Here is a 19,695-nt window from a genome sequence, read left to right as displayed (position 1 = left end):
GCTGGTCAGTCTGGAAGAGCAGTTGGTCAACCAACAAAACCACCTGAAGACCAGCTTGGTCAGACCGAGGGACAAGCAACCAGTTTAGGCTGATTTAACCCTCGGAGACCCATAGATATATATATATATATATATATATATATATATTATATTTTTTTTTTTCTCTCTTTGAACGTGTGTCTGATTTTAGCAAGCTGTAACATTCAATATGCATTTTTTTCCCTACAAAGTTGTTGTTGTGATACAGTTCAAAGTATCTTTGGGTAGCTTTAAAAAAAAATAAAAAAAATAAATTAAAAAAAAAAAAATAGGTATTGTTTAATTGCTGTAAACAAACATTACAATTCTGCTATCCTGTATCTCTGAGGATTAAGTGTTTTTTTTTTTTTTCTTCTTTTTTTTTCGGCATGGTCGTTAGCATTAATCATGTGGTATGAATTATGTTCTAATGATTTTATTTTAATATTATTATTATTTTTATTTTTTTCATTTTATTTTCTGTCATAAAATAACTCTAATAAGAAAATACATAAAAATAATAATAATAATAATAATAATAATAATAATAATAATAATAATAATAATATTAAAATCATCTTATTGAAAAAACAAACTGAAATGTGTTTAATAGAGAAATCTGTGGAGCACTTCAGCAGGTGTCTTCCCTGTAAGGGTGACTATAATAAGGTTCGTTCCTGGAGGAGGGAAAGGAGGAAGCAGGAGGTGACGGATCCAACTCAAAAAGGTATTTTATTTTCACAATTAACGAAAATGTCACACTCGACACTGCGGGCTGCACGGACACACACACACACATGCAGGCTTGGTTCTCTCTCCCTCTCTGGAGTTTTGGGCAGCCTTTTATCTCCCCGCCTCTCACTGTGAACATAGAAATCACAATTAGCAGCAATTCATCTCAGGTGAAAACCCTTACCACTTCCTCTCTCCCCAGACGAACGCTCGGCCATGCCCTCGCCCCCACATACCCCCACCGCCCGACTCAGGTCGGGGGAACAGCCCAGCCTGTGGACCACCTTGAACTTAAATGGCTGGAGTGCCAGATACCAACGGGTGATCCGGGCATTGACATCCTTCATGCGGTGGAGCCATTGGCTTGCGGGACCTCTTGCAATGCAAATAACAGAGGTTCGAGACACTTATACCAGTTCTGAACATCTTCGTGCACAAATATACAAATCATATTCTTTAAGGTTTTATTAAATCTTTCGAACAAGCCGTCCATTTGGGGATGGTACACACTTGTCTACGCTGTATAATTCATACAGATCGCATAGTGTAAGTGACATAAAAGCCATGCCCTGATCAGTGAGGATTTCTTTCTGAGATAATTTTGAAGAGTGCCTCTGCAACACTACGTGTTGAGATTTTGCGCAGTGGCACTGCTTCCGTATATCGCGTTGCGTAATCCACTAGGACTAACACAAAGCGATGTCCATGTGCGGTCTATTCTAATGGCCTGACAATGTCCATGCCAATTCGCTCAATAGGAAACTTAATTAATGGAAGAGGGCGCAATGGCACTTTTGGAGTAGCCGGTGGATTCACCAGCTGACATCCATGGCATGCCGCACACCACCTGCGAACATCTCCGTGAATGCTCGGCCAATAAAAACGGGTCATGAGACAGCTTATTGTTTTCCCCTGTCCCAAGTGATCTGCCATCGGATTATGATGAGCCGCCTGAAATAACATTTCCCGACGGCTCTTTGGTATCAACAACTGGGTTGTAATTTCTTGTGTGCGAGTGTCCTGTGTCACTCTATATAACAAATCTTTTATAATTGAAAAGTATGGATATGGAGTGTGATGCCCAGTTGGAGCTGTTGATCATCAAACACAATAAATTGGTCAAAGGAGTGTCGCAACTGCTCTAGCGCGAAAATCTCCTACCGGGAAATCCCTTAGGGTGGGGGAGGATGACACCTCCCCTTCCCCAGCATCAGTCTGATGCAACGGCCCAGACCATGCCTACCCAGCCCCATCTCACATCGATTCACTTTCTCACAGGACCCATCCACTCACAACCCCTTCATTAATGAGCGAAAATCTGGCCAATTGGTTCCCAAAATTAGTGGATGGGTGAGGCGAGGACTAACCACCACCTCAATATTATGCTTTTGTCTCCTGCATATTACGCCGACGGTCACTACAGGATAATTATGAATATCCCCACCTTTACCCAATTATTTGAATCCAATGCCCTGTTTTGAACCAAGCACTGATGGATGGAGGTTTGATAACAACAGGAATCCACCAAGGCTTGGTATGTATCCCCCTCAATACTCAAGGGTATTTGGTACGTCCCTGCTCGATTGGACCCAGATCAAGGCCCCCACCTCCATTACCGGGCACTGCTCACGGCCATGACCCGGCTCTCTGCAACTCCAGCAGACTGGCCCAAGCCTCCTGCCCACGCACCTGGGATGAAGAGTGGAGAGAGATAGGGTTAGGTGGAGCAGTAGACCCCTAAGCCTGAGAGGGTGATCTTGGGGGAATGTTTCCCAGTTTCCAGGGAAATGGAATATGACGGAAGGAAGGAGTGGGGGAGAGAGAACAGGGGAGGTGACATTAGTGGAATGAAAGGCAGCGGCGCAACTGAGCTTGGATATGCTGCAAGATGGTCCTCCGCCAGCTGGACCGCTTCATCCAGTCAACAGCACCACCTAGTTGACAACATCATCGGTGTCGTTGTCCTCCTTGGCCAGCACCCACTGGCGGCAGGCATTGTGGAGCTGCTGAGCGAAGACAAATGGGTAGCCGAATTCACTCAGCATTAAGGAGTGTAAATGCTGGCGATGTTCTTCCGGGCTACGGCCGACCCGTTGCAAGATGGTCTTCTTCAGCACTGTGTTATCCAGGAGGTTGGCGACTGGAAGCTGTTGCATTGCAATCTGAACAGCAGCCCTCTGGCTCGTGTTATATTGGTTAATTTTACCAAACAAACAAACAAACAAATAAACAAATGATGCCAGCAAATTATTATTGAGTTTTTTTAATCACAACATTTCTGATGTTTGTATGTGTCTAAGACTGCTAAATGATTAAATGCATACAGTATGGATTGTATATGTTAACTAAAATTAGTGGGACCTTTATAGTTTTAGCTTCAGTGATATTATAGTATTTACAAATTAAAACTGCATGATGCAGATAGAAAGGCTAAAGATGGTCCCTGCAACAAAATCCAGGATATCCACTGAACATAGAAGAAAAAAAAAAAAAAAAAAAAAATGCTGTGATATACATTTTTTTATTTAGAAGTGTTCTGCTGACTGGGCAAGAAAGTTACCCATTGCTAAATTAGGAAGGTGGTTCTATAGCTGCCCCCCACCCCCGTGAAAAAATCCTGGTACCGCCCCCAAAACTAAACACATTAGTTGCTTGTACACATCAGGGCTGTGCACAGACATTTTGGGGGGCAGGTGCTCAAGCAAACTAAAAATAAAAAAGGGCACCACTCTTATAATTATATATAAAAAATAAAGTTATATACAGTAGCACATCTTTTACTTATAGTTTTTTTTTTTTTCAATGTCCATACACTCATGCAAATGTTTAATACTCAACAGATTTCCACAAAATTATCAATTCACACAGAGACGATGATTTTAGCATTCACTATTTCTACAAGAACAGGCAACAACAAAGAAAACAATGCCACACTGTGCATGCTTTTTTGGTCTTAAAATAAATACCCATTCAAAACCTTTATTCTTTACAAATCTATATGCAAAATTTAAAAAGGCTGTTCTCTGAATAAATAGAATAATAAACCAACCAATCTACCCTCCAAATTACAAAGTAGGCCTAATGTCAGTTTCAACAATTAGGCTAAGTGCATTCTGTGTACTGAGGTGAAGGGAGCAGGATCATTCTCCTGCTTTTAAAATTAAAATGAGATGAACAGTTAAACTTTCAAATCTGAGCTTGTAAAGGCCCTGGACTATTGTATTGAAATGACAATCAGTTGGCTTGCCAACAATTACCAGTACATTTTGTGTCACAGGAGTAAGAATCAATAATGTACTAGGCTATATCTTAAAGCTTTTGCTAATCAGTATGAGCATGTAAACAGTGGATGAATCATATATTTGCACATTTTCTTGTGACGGGTGACAGGTCGGCTAATGTTTCTGATATCCAGTTATGATTGACTATTAACCACATAATGCATATTTATTTGTTTCAGTTGCCTGACAAAGGAACTAGCCTACTGGAGTTCACTCATTTCTCATTGACGACGGCGTTCACGGCGCTATTTTACGCCGATGCCAGACTAGCTTGCTTGTTGTTACGCTTAATGGAGGGCTATTGCCTAAGTTAGACTGGCTGTAAGGAGATGTTTTAATAGTGGTTTAAATTTCACAACAGTGACAAACAATGCCGAAGCTTAGGGCAAACACTATCGTTACCTGGCTGTCACCAATGAAGGCAGGTCAGAGAGACGTGGATGCTGCTCCGCAGGGCGCTCAATTTGTGTGTGTTAACTGTGGCTGTGACAAGGGAAGTCGAAGAGGGAGGGGCTCGTGCAGTCTCGTAGAATTAGAACTTAAAGGAATAGTTCACCCAAAAATGAAAATTTGCTGATAATTTACTCACCTCAGGCCATCCAAGATGTATCTGAGTTTCTTTCTTCATCAAAACAGAATGTAAGACTTTTAGGATTTCATTTCAGGCCTCCTCCTCTAAAAAATGCATTTTTGAAGGTCCAAAATGCATATTTAGGGTGCATCAAAAGAATCCACACAACTCCAGTCGACAAATAAAGTTCTTCTGAATGCAAACGATTGATTATCTTTAGAAAAAAAAAAAAAAAAAACAAAAAAAAACAATACTTATATACTTTTTAACTACAAATGTTCGCTTCCGTACATCTCTGTGACATGCGCTCATTACAGGGATGACGTAAGCTCGTTGGTAAGGTCACGCGTCACGTGGAGGAGGAGACAGGAAGCGCGTCATTTTTTACATTTTTTTTATTTGGAAATTATTTATTTTATTTTATATTGTTTTGAAATTGTTTTGGACTCTTTTGGTTTGTGAACAGTGCTTGGTCTGTGAAAAGAAATCTTAAAAATCTTAAATTCTGTTTTGATGAAGAAAGAAACTCAGATACATCTTGGATGGCCTGAGGGTGAGTAAATTATCAGCAAATTTTCATTTCTGGGTGAACTATTCCTTTAAAATGCAGTTGTTGGGCATTACAACATGCTTTTAATTGATAATTGATGCCATTGGCCAAATTTTAAAACTAAAATATAAAGTTAGGAAAAAGAAATAGGAAAAGAAAATGTCTTGCAAAAAGGGCAGGTGCTTGAGCACCACCTGGGTCTCTCTGTGCACGTGTGTGGCACACAAATAGCCTTTTCCAGAAAATTAGCAGCAATTTTCAGTCTAGAGGTCACGTGTCAACACGGCACGTTTGAAAATACCGATACATTGGGGGGCCTGGGTAGCTCAGCGAGTATTGATGCTGACTACCACCCCTGGAGTCGTGAGTTCGAATCCAGGGCATTCTGAGTGACTCCAGCCAGGACTCCTAAGCAACCAAATTAGCCCGGTTGCTAGGGAGGGTAGAGTCACATGGGGTAACCTCCTAATGGTCGCGATTAGAGGTTCTCGCTCTCAGTGGGGCACGTGGTAAGTTGTGCGTGGATCGCAGAGAGTAGCATGAGCCTCCATGTGCTGTGAGTCTCCACGGTGTCATGCACAGCGTGCCACATGATAAGATGCGCGGACTGACTGTCTCAGAAGCAGAGGTAACTGAGACTTGTCCTCCACCACCCGGATTGAGGTGAGTAAACGCGCCACCAGTAGGACCTACAAAGTAGTGGGAATTAGGCATTCCAAATTGGGAGAAAAGGAAAAAAAAAAAAAAAAAAATGAAAATACCGATACATTTAGCACTGGCTAAATTAAAAAATTTCCCTGAATTAAAAGTTCTAACTACCTGAACAGAGTCTGAGCACATTTAAGCACGTTCGATGTGCTCAAGACGAAGATGATTCAGTTACTCTGGAGTCAGACAATGTCATCAAATTGGACAGATAGTGAAAATATTCCACTTAGTCAGAGAATAGAATTTTTTTTTTTTTGATATTTTAAAGCCGACTATAGAGAACATTTTGTAGTGTGTGATGCTCCACGATGCAAATCTGAAGTCATACGGTGAGTCGGTAAGTATGTGATACCTAGTAATTTTAGATTCTGTTCAGATTTTAGAAGTGGTGAAGTGTAATCCAGCCTAAAAGCACTTCTCTGCATCTGAGTGGATGAAGAAATTTGGAGACTGATAAAAGAAGTAACTACATCTCAGAGTTTAATGGCATTTTGGTGCTGATTTGTGAATGGTAGCAAAACGAAAAAAGACATAAAATGAAAAACGTTGTATGTGTGAATAGCAGATTTGGTACATTTACCAGTAAAGGTAATCCAACAATTTTACTGCAATTTACCAGGTTGCATGTGTGAAAAGAGCTAAGTATTCTAGCTCTAAAACACCTCAAGCTGTCTGTAAAGCAGCACAGTAATGGGTTACACTGCCAATGACGAGTAACAGTGAGAGGTCAACAAGCAAATTCATACAATATGTCACTTCCTCCTCTCTATGACCAAATAAATGAGAGGCACAGCAAGAAGAAGCAGACCTCCAGAGAACTTCCTGCTGTACCCTGTCAAGAACTGTTTCTGTGCTAATTATCTTAAAAAGCAACTTCCACCCAGCAAGAGTTCAATCAAGGACAGGGCCAAATGAAGTGTACTTGGAAAAAAAAAAGGTATATTATGCTTTGTTTGGTGCTGTTAGCAGTTGTGCACTAGCGAGTGGATTGGCTCCAAGCAATTTTAAAGAACATAATGTGTGATTCATACAGTGTAGTACATGCTGAGAGGCCAAGAAAGTGTTGCATAACATGCCGAGTTAGTTTGACAAGGTCTTTGAAAGACATGAAAAAGCAGATATTCAAAAATTCAGCTTCTTTTTAAGGTTTTCATTTCCACCGGCACTATAATAAAAAATAAAAAAAATAACTACACAACTCTTTATCATTTGTACCAAATGGCGAAATGGTAAGATATCATACGACTTCCAAAGACCAACCCATCAATCCAAAAAAAAAAAAAAAACAAACAAACAAAAAATAATTCAAATCAATACAATAGAGCATTTGTTTATACTTCCACCTGCACGAGGTATTTACGAGCACCACGGTTGTACTCTTGTCCAAACAACAGAGGGCAGTGCAGAGACAATATCAACTAATCCAGCAAGAAACAGCAGTGAAGAAGTGCTTTTCTGAACTTTACATTTACCTAGCCAGGTATGATAACAGTTCATGTTTGCTGGTCATATACAAGAGTTGAACAAAACGAAACCACTTAAAGGGGTCATGTCATGAGGAATAACATTTTCCTTGATCTTTTGACAAAAGAGTTTATTGTAGTATAAAAATATACAGTAAGTTTAAGAACTCAGAACTTCCTCCCTAGTCCAAAAAGAGGAGTTATTGACACCAAGCTTCAGAAACGCCTCGTTCTCTACATCTATATATTTGTGATGTCATAAAGGGTACTCATTAATGCATGACCGCCTCCAAGACAGCATGACATCAACGACTACATTTACATCATCGCCTGTTTGTCCCGCCCACTGGTGCTCAGCTCGATTCCTATACACATAGAGGAATTATTGCTGTAGTTGTTATTGAACTAACAAAGAGACTGCAATGTCAGGGAAGAGTAAAACAAGTTGGGGTGTTCCTGGTTGTGGAAATTTAGTGTCTCTGCAGAGCCTTTTGTAATATGACAACATTGTTTTTGTTCTGAACTATTCAATGTGGATTATATGGTTTGGTCGGCACATGTCTCCAGGGATTCTTTTGAGAACTTTTATGATTCAGACTTTGCAAAGAAACTTTGAAAGATGTAGCTGAACCAGCAACATTGGACATGACACAGTGAGTAACAAATTTAATACCAACGTTTCTGTCTGTATTTGTTTGATATGCAAGGAATTGTATTGTCAGCCATTTTTATCACAAAATAAACCATGATCAGGACTTTTTACACAATTACCTACCAAAGAAATGCACAATTTCTCACAAACTTTTAAAGTGAGAGATCATTATTTTATTAGAAGAAATGTTGTGTAGTATAGTGGATGTGTCTAATCTGTCTCGTTTTCGACACAATGTCCCATGTTTTGGCACAAATAAATGCATCGGGATGCCTCTTGTCATGTATTTAAGCAGCAAAATAGTTGGAGGACGATCCCCATTCATGATCCACCGGTGAAAATGATCGTTGGTGCGACACCGAAGCCGTATTTAAGTGGCATCACTACTGAGGCGAACACATGGGACAGCAGTCCATTCAAAATTGTTAGCCAGTCATAACACAGTGGGCATGTATATTGAAGTCTTAAAGGGGCAGCACAGAAAACTGAACGTTTCAGACAGAGGACCATAGACATGGCCCCTTTAAAAAAAACAGTAGTACGCCATTTACACTGTCTGTGGCTAAACTCCAGCACTTAAGTTTACAGTTAAGATGCTAGTGTTTTATAGTCAATATTGAACTCCAATTACATTTAAACACATTAATACAAATGCTTTTATTTTACACAGTGTAAAATAAACGAGCTGTTAAATTATATATTACTATAACCAAACTTTAGTGTATTGTTTCTACCTTTTTTATTTAGTGTGCAAAAGGTAGTCGATTAATAGGCTTACTTGTCTTTTTAAACAAGACCAACTGAGGATCTTCAGTTTTATGCTGGTTAAAAAGAGCACATCTGCCATGCCCCTTTCCTCAAATTCGTCCTATAGGATTGAAGCACTGCGCAAAAAAAAAAAAAAAAAAAAAGGCACGTGCACGGCCCGCGAAATGGAGAATTGCTGAGGCCAGACGACAATCAGTAATCAGTAATTACCAACCTGGTCTCATAGTGAAAATGTGACTCAATAAATTTTTGCAAAACATTTTATATGTGTCTCCAGGTACAATTCCCTGCAGTTTCCAGGTGAAATAAACACTAGAGGCATGACAACATCTTTGTGTTTTATTTACTTTCACTCAACTCATGACTTCAGTGGCTGATTATGACTTTATAAACACTTATTATTCTCTCTATTACTCAGACCCTGCTATGTCTCAAGCTGACACATGGCATGACAGAGACATAGAAGCAACACGAATTGACATGGTTGCTTCAGAAAATGTGCTTTTCATTTCACTTTTGCATTTAAACCACTATCAGTTAAGGTTAGGTGTTGGTTAAAGGTAAGGATTTCTGTTTTGCCACACTCTCATTTCTCTTTTCGGACAATATTGGAGAAGTTTAGGATAAGTTTTAGGTTAGGGAGGTTAGTTTTATTAAAACCTCCATCTACAATTCACCTTAAAAACCTCGTCTGATTACAACCTCATTTCGATCGGGTTTGGCGCCCTCTGCTGGACATTTCACTTGAAAAGTGCAGCCAAAGTGTTATGAAGCATGTAATTTCAGTTTTGCAAAAACATTGCAATGCTCACGTAAATTTCATGAGACCAGGCTGTTAATTACTTTGAGTAGTTATGATAACCAACATCTGCACAATTTGAGCCTGAACTAATTTTTACTTCAATTAACACTTAAAATGTTTGTTGTTCTCCTTCTGGCTCTGGAGATAAGGAAAGCATATTACAGATTATTGGCATATGTCAATAATTTATATTGCATGAATAAATATGGATCATTTACGTTTACTTTCTTAAAATAATGTGTTGGGTAGGAGGCTAGCTAAAATGTGATGTTTGTATTGTATCATTTTTAAATTGTTCGTTGATTGGTTGGTCTCTAGGGTACGGAAGCCCTGAACCGCAAGGTGAAAACAGCAGTTTTGATATACTGTATGTATCCTTTGAATTGAGCCAAGAGGTCAGCGTGTGACATTTCGATCTTCTATTGGTCATAGGTCCTCTCGTTGCACAAATTCACAGTTCAGAGTTCACCAAGACTGAACTTTGGTACGCAGCGTAGTACAAAATTTGTTCACATGATCTTGCGTTTCCGGTCTGCTGCATTCGGATACATTTGAATAGGAGTGAATGGAGCGCGACGTGTAGTGTGCCCCCACTTAGGAGGCACTAAGACTCCTAAAACAAAAATATTATTACCTAGTGATTTTTTTTTTCACCTTACATTTCAGGGCTTCCGTACTATGGGAATAAAATTTTTAGGATATCTTGTTTTTTATTTAATTTTTTTATTGTACAAATTATTACAAGTTGTTATGAAACTATGTTGAGTAAGTCTGATTTACATTTAACTGCAGTGTGTTTATGCAAAAAATAATGACAATGTTCACATTTCAATACAAATGTTGAAGTGCTAGTGCAGCACCTTTAGCGGCTTGTTAACTTGCGTTGGAGGTGGATAGTGAATAAGATGCAGGTTTTTGTGTTAAAATATCACATACAAAATTAGTAAATTCACACCTTTGAAAATGTATAGACAATTTTTTATTTTTTTTTTTGGTTTGCAGGTACTGTTGGGATAAAGGTACTGTGGTAAGATACACCTTTAATTAAAGTTTTCTTTTCATCTCATTTTTTTTTTAAATTTATTTAATTATTTATTTATTTTTCTGGTAACAAAGGCCACTGGGAAGGCATTTGATAAAGTCTACGCCATTTGCCTATATAGTGCTTTTTTGCTGATCCCTAATGCATCTTGGGAATGGAATTGATGAGTTTCTTGTGGCTTTTAGTTTGCCACTTATGATAGATAAAATTGAGAATGTTATTTGTGTCTGCTTCAGGGAAACTTCAGCCATGATTATTGCGCCCTCCTTTTCTCCCCCAGCACATTTCCTTTTTTTTTTTTTCATTAATTTTTGATTGAACAGATAGCGAGTGTTTAATATGATTGTAATAAAATATTATACTGCACCTTGGGAGTCAACAATCGCATTGCAAACAATGACAATTTGCAATTAGGTGATAAACATCTTGGTTATTGTCATGTATACTTTATACTGACCCTCTATAGTAAAAATTGAATTGTTGATATCAAAAATTCATTTCCTGGGAATGAATAAAAGCTAAAACGGCTTCCCATACATGCAGTGCAGGGTGTTTCTTAAGATGCCATGTCAAGTTAAAAAGAACTTCAACTGATGCATGTTGAAACGCATGCATTTTGATGTATTCGTGATGCTGCGTCAAGCTTTTTTTAGCGCAAGGAAGTATTCAATGTTAACGGCCCCTTAAGCGCTTCTAGGGTTTTGTGATGTGGTTGCAATGGTGTTCTTATTGTTTTTTAGTGCGGTGTTAGAGGCCATTCACATTGAAAAATGTTTTTTTTTTTTTTTTTTTTTTTTTTTTGTCTGCACTGATTTTTTAATGTTTTGCTAAGTAAACATGCACTAGACAGACAACTTTTTTTTTTTTTTTTTTTTTAGAGTCAATCTTTTTTTAGCGCAAGGGAGTATTCAGTGTGAACGGCCACTTATGCATTGCTAGGGTTTAGTGGTTTTGTTGCTAGGGTGTTCTGAGTGGTTTTTAGCGCAGTGTTTGGGGCCATTTACAAAAATTCGCCTGCACTTTTGTTTTTTATTTGTTACTACTACTAGTAACATTTACTAGACGGATTGGGCTAATTTTTTAGACACTTTGTCAAGTTCAATAGAACTTCAGCTGTTTAGGTCCTTACACATGGCACGGGTCGCTCCAATCAAGGTAAGTGTTTGGGATTTTGTCACCTGTTTTTTTAATTTATTTTTTATCTGCCAAGCGAATATCTAAGTCTGATCATTTATGTAAGTAATCGTACACTTCTCCTCAACAAGCCACATGATTTGAGGTATCATTCATGTCCGCAACACAAGGTTTACTAAGGTTTACACTAGGTTTAGGGATTTGAACAAACTCCTAACCCTAAGTATGAACAATAGTAGTGAGGTTTACTAAGAATAGTTGGGTCCTATCCTGTTTCTGTGACCTTGCTGACCCATAGTTAATTTCGTATGGACATAAACTTGTTTGAATCGAAAGTGTATTTTTTTTTTATTTAGTTATTTATTTATTTTTTTCATATTTATTCCTACCCCTACTCCACATTGTATGTCTGTTTAATTTCTCTCCCTCTTTTCTGAGTGTGTAATTAAGTCGACTCAACTGCTAATGAGCCCTGTTCATGCCAGTCATCTCTTGTGACAACTGCAGTATCCATGGCAACGGTGCCAACAGACATTTAGAACTGCTGAAAAATAATGAGAATATTTATAACAGGGAGTGCTGATAATGATGATGGATGTGAAGATCAAGAAAGACTTTGATGAACTCAAAACGACAAAAGTTGAGGCAATGGCTGTCTCCTGTTTGCCATGTAAACTGAAGATGTTTTGTCACATTTTATATTAGGAGCTTACATGAAAATGCAATGTGGGCATCTATTGATAATATGCAAATCAAAGCTGATCTTTATGGCGTGGATTATTGACATAAATAGAATCGTATGATTTACAGTTGTGATAAATATGACTGATGCTCACTTGAGTTCCACTGACATGTACGGCCACTGTTTACACAAGAAGGCCACTGTGGGAAGATTTGTCAATATTGTCAGTTGTCTGTATGTGAATATCATTCTTTGTTTTTGAGCATTTTCGCTCAACTCGTGGAGGTCAAATATTTGGTGTATAAACAAGTTTGCATGGATCCTTGAACCATCCATATAAAATGCACTGAACACACCTCAGTTAAAAACAACAACAACAACAAAACTAAAATGATTTGGCACATAATAAAGAACAAATTAGAACCTTAATTTTTATACAGGAGTAAATGATATGATGGGATATTCATTCATTCACTTTCATGAATGGGGTACAGAATAGGACTTGAAATGGAGTTTTATAAACAAGGTTCAGGAGGAGCAAGGTCATTTAATCTGACCAATCACACCGCTAGTGTATGCGTATATAAACACCCGCTTACCTCTACATGGTGTCGAGTCGTGTGTGTTGGGGGGTGGGTGGGCGGGCATCTACTTTCCATGCAATGTTAAAGGAATATTCCGGGTTCAATACAAGTTAATCTCAATCAGCAGCATTTGTTGCATAATGTTTATTACCATAAAATAAATAAATAAATAAATATTAGAATGTTCCTTCTTTTTCTTAAAAAAAATAAAAATAAATTTTACAGCGAGGCACTTACAATGGAAAGTGAATGGGGCCAATGTTTGGAGGGTTTAAAGGCAGAAATATAATTTTATAAAAGCACTTACAATTACTCTTCTTTTAAAACTTATGCATTACTTGAGCTGTAAAGCTGTTTAAATCGCCATCTTTGTTTATGGTGTTACGTCATCATGGCAACAAAGTTGTCAAATTAAATATAACTTTACACAGAAAAGGTTAGTCAGCGATTTTATCATGCTAAACTCAGTTTTACACGCATATTGTTTACGTCTTGTGGCTATTATTTTGAAACACTGAGTATTGTAATGTTTACAGATTGTCCCCCATTCACTTCTATTGTATGTGCCTAAATGTAACCAAGATTTTTGCTTTTTTTTTAATTATTTAAGTCGAAATCACTTTTTGTGCTACATTATTCCACAAATGCTCTCCATTGAGCTTAACTTGTACTGAACCAGAATATTCCTTTAATTTTATGATAGTTAATAATTTTTCCAACATATTAAATTGTACTCCCGAAAGAAGATGGGATGTGGGCCTCTGTTGCTTTAAAAATGCAATGGGGCATGCCTTCAGTATTTATTTACAAGTTATTTATTCCCCCGTCTATGCACTTAACAAAAGTACAGTATCTCCCTTATCTTTTATAAGCCCTTCAATCTGATCAATAATCCCATTGCTCAAATATATATGTATTCTTAACCCATGTTTTACACTGACCACCCATTTTTTTATTGGTGAAACAAGGTCATTAAGATGCATGAAAAAGCATGACTGTCTGATGAATTACAAGATTCTCCTCTTCAAATGCACAGCAGCCTGCAGCAAAGATCTCAGTCAATAATGTGCTGCTTGTAAGTATCTTATAAAATAATGTGGGGAGGCCAGACGCCCCTCTGATTTGCACTTTTGTCTATGGCACTTATTACTGAGGGTAAGCAAATCTACTTAGTGTGTATGTGCAAAGAGAGACCCACGCATGCAGTTTGTATCTGTTTGTGTCTGGTTGACAGCAAAACACAACCTACTTGATACACAAAGATAGCAGAGAGAAAAGTAGAGAGAAGATTAAGATTGTAAGCGTTGTGAGTGCAGAAGAGAGTGGAGAGACGGGGAATTGGTTGCAGTGCCTCTTTGCAAATCCTTTCTTTGCATAACGTCCTCTGGACAGCCAACAAACTACACAACTTTTTCTCAAATTAATTTAAAAGTGCCTTGACAAAATCGATCCTATTAAGTCTTAAGTTTTTTTGTTTTTTTTTCTGTTGTGATATTTACTGTATGTTGTTAAATCAAGACACAATACATGTGTATTCCAATTGAATTTGGCACAAAGTCTTAAGCTAGATTGATGTTTTTTTTCCCACAAATGTTAAACCCCTTGGTAGTTGAGGTTGAATTAATACACAGGGGTGCCTTGCAAGTTGCCTTGCAAAAGGTTTTCTGTCTTCCTTAGTATATGCTTCTGTAATCTTCCCTCTGAAATAGCTATGTGGTGTTTAAGCATCAGTGAGGTTTACTTAACATTAGTCATTTGAACAAAACCCTAACTTTAAGTAAACTTTGTTGTGTAACAATGCACAACAGGATCACATGCACAATTCGAAATGCTTCTGAAAGTTCATGCACCCTGAAATCTATCCATTTCTGCTGAATTATTGACCAGCGCCATACCCCATCAGACATTTTTTATCAATTTAAGTGTGGACAAATTTTTTCTAGCGCAGCTGAGGCAACCTCAGAGACACGGGTTCTGGTCCCATGGGAACCAGGAAGTAACTGTGTTCACATAAACAATGGAGAGCGCTATTCTGAGGTTCCATTTTTCGTCTAAAATCACATTTTTACTCCACTGATGGTTAGGTTTAAGGTTGGGATTCGGGTTAGAGTGTAGAGTTAATAAAACATCCATTCCTCTTCCCTGTATTACATAATTTACAACTAAATACACACTTGCTTTTGGTGCCACTCTGTGGTCATTGTGACCACTGGAAGCAGCGATTCGCATTTCGGTAAGCACAGATTGATTTCAGTAGCCTAGTAGAACTTTTGACCTCCTGTTGAAACATTTTGTACATGTAAACACACTCAGTGATACAAATTGTGCAGCTTGATGAGGAGAGGTGTGCTATTACTTTTCTAAATGATTGGACTATTTAAGGCTGGTGGGCGATAAAACGGGCGAAAAAATCGGACTGATCTCACTGTGAATTCGGGAACAGTAGGTTGAAAGTTCCTCAGCTGAAATCGGTCTGTGCTTATAGAAATTTGAATCACTGCCCCTAGTGGCCAAAGCTAGAGGTGTTAGCTCCAGATCCAGGGTGAAATATTCACAGAATGTCAGCAAATGCAAGTTTTAAAGCGAATTGTTTTTAGTTGCTTATGATACAATACAGTCAATGGGAACTAAACCAAACCCCAACTCTAAACCTAACCATCAGTAGAGTAAAAATTTCATTTTAGAGCAAAAATGCAACCTCAGAATCACGCTTACCATTGTTTGTGTGAATGTGACTACTTCCTGGTTCCCAAGGGACCAGAACCATGTCTTGGGGTTTGCTTACGCAATGGGCTATTAGTAACAATGTGCTATTAGGGACTAAACTTTCAAGCCAATCTCATGAAAATTTGTACATATTTTACGAGTTGGCTTCGTATGAATTCGTACGATTTCGTAATGTGCAAATGCCTGGATGTGTAGTGCGGAAGTAAGCGTGAGTTCTGCACACGAGGTGTAAATGACATGACATGCTTATTAATACTATGCCCTTACTCAAACCCCTTATCTAAACCTAACTGCTCAGAAGAGTGTGTAAACATCATTGGAAGCTGTTGCGTGTGACAGAAGCAAGTAATTGTCGTGTATTAGATGAAAATGATGTCCATCGACATCATTGGCTGTAGTGAAAGTCGTATGAATTCATACGAGTTCAGTCGTACGGTATCATACGAATTAGCCAAATTTAGAAAAGTCATACGAATCCTTACAGTTTCGCTGTGAGAGTGTGTTGAAACTTTGGTGTAGACTCTTTTGAGCCAGTAAGCAACCACCCAGCAACACGAATACTTTAGAAACCACATAGCAATGCTCTGTCAACCACCAACAGAAAGATCTAGATAAAATAATTTCTGCCTCATTTTTTTCATTGTTCTGCCCCCAGTCTGTCTCCACATTTATTGAACAGAACAAAAAAGTACAAGAACTGCATGTCTGCGTGCATGTATTTGTGATAAAGCCCATAGTCCTTTGAAACAGAGCAACAAAAGCGCAAACTTAAAAGGTCACCCCAGGCAACATTCTCTCACTTTGAAGTGTCCGTCCTTTTCGCAATATCTTTTTATTTCTGTTGACGTGTTGTGTTTTCAAAGAATTAGCAGATAGACTTTCATTTTTGGATTGCAGATTGAAATTATTTGTTGTCATAAATCGTGCTTAATTCAGAGGTGAGACATAAATGAGACTTTCCTTGAGTGCTAAACTTTCAATGGATTGTTAAACAAAGATTTTCCAGGTGATTTGATTTGCATTCTACTCAATATGCATACATCAAAGCTTAGGGTTGAAGGAACGAGAAGTGATATGTACACTTCCTGGTTGTTTCATGCACATGCACACACATAAACATACATGCCCGTTGGATAAGATTATCGCAAACAACATATGGTCGTTTGAAGCATATAACAATAGCTTGAGCTGTCTGATGTACGCTTCAAAGAGAAAATCTTGTAATCTTTGTATTTCAACTGTTCTAACATGGTTTAGAAAAGACTCTGCCATTTGTTATTTCTATTTGTTAATTCACTTACTAACTAACAAACTAACTTACTAATTAACTAAATAAATAAATGGCCTAACATTTTTTCTAACAAGACTTTTCTGCTAGATCTCACTCCCAAAGTGTAAAATACTGCCGTTTGGAATCAATAGACTAATGCGAAGAGCATCGGAATTTTAACAAATCCCTCTCTCGACTCCTTTTTTTAATACGTTCAAAAATTGCCACCTTGAAAAGCATAGTGGCAGAGGTTTGACTTCAGTGATTTAAAACACCATTGGCTCATGCATGTCTCATGAACGATTGCAAGAAGCTCAAGTGCGGATGTGTCTTTTGAATGAGATGTGACCGGAAGAGCTCCTAGCTAGGATCAGGTTGTCACTGCATTCATGGAGGGAGAAGATGTTAAGTGTTCAAAACCTCCTGTTTCACTCTGTTCCTCACACATTGGTTTTGTATGGTTTGGAATACTATAATAGTGCTTTTGTAACATTTTTTTTTTTTTTTTTTTTTTTTTTGAATACATTATTTGTTATGTTGAGATTTGGTTATGTTTAGGCATAGATGTGGGGTCAGGTGATCTCATATATATATATATATATTAGTGTAATGTAAATCAAATTATTTTGACTATATTTACCTTTTTGTTAAATGTTTTATATTGTTGATAATTGGTTAGGTTTAGAAAAAGGATTGGGTTGGGTTAGGTTAGAGGATGTAATGTATCAGCATGAACATATAATGTAACTATACTAGTATGTTTATAAGTATAATAAAAAGTGTTGCTGTTAAACATGCGATAATATCCAAAGATTGACAGGGACGCCTCCCTTAAGAGACTGACCTTGGCTTTCCTGCCACTTGCGTAGGGGGTGCTTTTGGCATACATATATTGTCGCACTGAGATCTTGCATAAGCGGCTGTATTTGTTACCTCAGCAGTGAGAACGTGCTGCAAAAGTTTTAAACAGTAAATTAATTTTTGAATAATCAAAAATAAATGAATTGCCTAAATAAATAAATGACCATAAGTAAAAAGTTAATATGTATTAATAATATTTAATTATACTATATTATAATTCTTATATATTTAAAGAGTATTATCTTTTTTTTTTTTTTTTTTTGCATTGTGATGATTAATATTTTTTTTAAATAATATTTTTTTAAATAATATTTTATATTATTGTTCTTTAGTATTAAAGGATAATAATTATTTTGTCTGTTTGCATTCATCACTGATGATTACTGTTTTAATTATTAACCCTTAATCAGGCAAGAGTGGAAAAAGATTAGCAAAATTTGACAAAGACATCTGTAAGTGTAATATTGTGGATTAACTCTTTTTCTTCCCTTAATCTGGCAATGTATCTCAGGGGATATGCACATTTCAAAATGTGCTAAATAAAAGAATGAACAACATATGACTTAATTTCCTTCTTCCACATCTTAAGACAATGTTCTCAATTAATATTAGCAGTTTTATTTATTTATTTATTTATTTATTTTGCGTTTTGTTTTTTACTGGAGGAAAGTAAGATTAATATATAATTAATTATTACAAAGTCAGCATGTCCTGCACCATGGGCTGCCATGTTGGTTTTTGGTCAGGCTGACTTAAGGATCACAGAAAATTTTAACCAAGTCATGTGACCCACATACTCAAAACAGACTCAGCTATGATAAATGATAAGAAGATTGGGTGAGAAACACTTTCTCATAACATAATTGTGGCGCACGTTGCCTGTTTTAGGGTTAGTTGCCTGTATTATTAACTTAATAATATGTAATATTCTTGTTCTTTAATAATATTAAAGAATGTTTAAATGTTTATGTTGTTTTAAACAGTAAATAAAAATAAATGAATAGCCTATAGAAAACATGACTCATATTTAATTATTTATTACCATAACTATTCCCTCCTTTATTTCCAAATTAGTTTTCTATCCATGTATATGCTACCATAAATATGCTAATGCTAATTTGATTTAATAACTGTTTATTCATAATATGTATTCATAATATTGAAACATGTTAAAACATTATAATTATTATATATTGAAATAATAATATTTGTATCTGTATTCTGATAATTAATTGTATTTAATAATACTTATTTAATAATATTTTATTATTTTGTTTGTTTGCATTCACAACTGGTTGACCCTTGGAAAGCCTTAGGGCAGCATCCTGGTGAGAGACATGTATCCAGACCATACCATATGCTTCTCACCATGTCCACAATTCAAAGGGCATAACTGCACCTGCTCCAATGCTGTTATGAGTACACACACACACACACACACACACACACACACACACACACACACACACACACACACACACACACACACACACACACACACACCCTAGGGATCTGATTATTGCCCTTCAGCATCAAGACCCTTTCATCAGTGTCCAGTCTATGACCTCCAGGGCACACACATAACCATAACTCCACCTTTACTCTAAACAAACACATGCACACACACACACACACATCAGGCCTGCAGCTACACTCTGGTCACCTTCTTTCCAGCTTTTGCCTTATTACCAAACTTTCCCACCCAGCATTGGCCTTTTAAGGTGTCACTACTGTACCGGAATGGAGCTAGTACTGTGAAAGTCTTATTATTGGTCTCTTTTCATTTCCGGTAAGTGTATTTTGTGATTTCAGTCTAGTTCAAAGAGTTCTGCATTTTTCCATCCGACTGA

At 37.3% G+C, this 19,695-nt stretch overlaps 1 long non-coding RNA gene across 1 annotated transcript; it reads right to left on the bottom strand.

The window, feature by feature from the left end:
• Positions 1-603: 603 nt before the first annotated feature.
• On the bottom strand, positions 604-4,913 carry LOC127443523 (uncharacterized). Its single transcript, XR_007897673.1, has 3 exons — positions 4,621-4,913; positions 4,434-4,514; positions 604-2,912 (listed from the first exon to the last, which is right to left on the bottom strand). It is a non-coding gene; the product is annotated as an uncharacterized LOC127443523 (long non-coding RNA).
• Positions 4,914-19,695: the final 14,782 nt, after the last annotated feature.

Source organism: Myxocyprinus asiaticus, chromosome 7 (genome assembly GCF_019703515.2).
Source record: "Myxocyprinus asiaticus isolate MX2 ecotype Aquarium Trade chromosome 7, UBuf_Myxa_2, whole genome shotgun sequence".
Classification (NCBI taxonomy): Eukaryota; Metazoa; Chordata; class Actinopteri; order Cypriniformes; family Catostomidae; genus Myxocyprinus; species Myxocyprinus asiaticus.
This window is presented reverse-complemented; position numbering and strand designations above follow the sequence as displayed.